At 73.2% G+C, this 340-nt stretch overlaps 1 pseudogene across 1 annotated transcript in view; it reads left to right on the top strand.

The window, feature by feature from the left end:
* Nucleotides 1–58: 58 nt before the first annotated feature.
* Nucleotides 59–340, top strand: part of LOC104533058 (vimentin pseudogene) — a 615-nt pseudogene continuing 333 nt past the window's right edge. Inside the window, exon 1 of the transcript XR_003766356.1 lies at nt 59–340. This exon is cut by the window's right edge and continues 333 nt beyond it. The product of XR_003766356.1 is annotated as a vimentin pseudogene (transcript).

Genomic DNA, 340 nt, shown 5'->3' with positions numbered 1-340 from the left:
GGCGACGGGCGGTGGCGCCCCATAAGAGGGGGCCCGGGCTGGGGCCGTCGCCCTTCTTCGCCTGTCGCGCAGCCGCTCCGCTCCGCTCCCGGATTACAAAGTCCGCGCCGCCGCCATGAGCATCAGCACCAAGAACTCCTCGTACCGCCGCATGTTCGGCGGGGGCAGCCGCCCCAGCACCGGCACCCGCTACATCACCTCCAGCAGCCGCTACTCGCTGGGCAGCTCCCTGCGGCCCAGCACCGCCCGCTACGTGTCCGCCTCGCCCGGCGGCATGTACGCCACCAAGACGACGTCGGTGCGGCTGCGGAGCAGCATGCCGCCCCTGCGGGTTCCCGGC

The sequence above is a fragment of the Antrostomus carolinensis genome, unplaced genomic scaffold (genome assembly GCF_000700745.2).
Source record: "Antrostomus carolinensis isolate BGI_N321 unplaced genomic scaffold, ASM70074v2 scaffold34731, whole genome shotgun sequence".
Classification (NCBI taxonomy): domain Eukaryota; kingdom Metazoa; phylum Chordata; class Aves; order Caprimulgiformes; family Caprimulgidae; genus Antrostomus; species Antrostomus carolinensis.
Note: the sequence above shows the minus strand (reverse complement) of the source record. Positions and strands in the feature narration are given on the sequence as shown.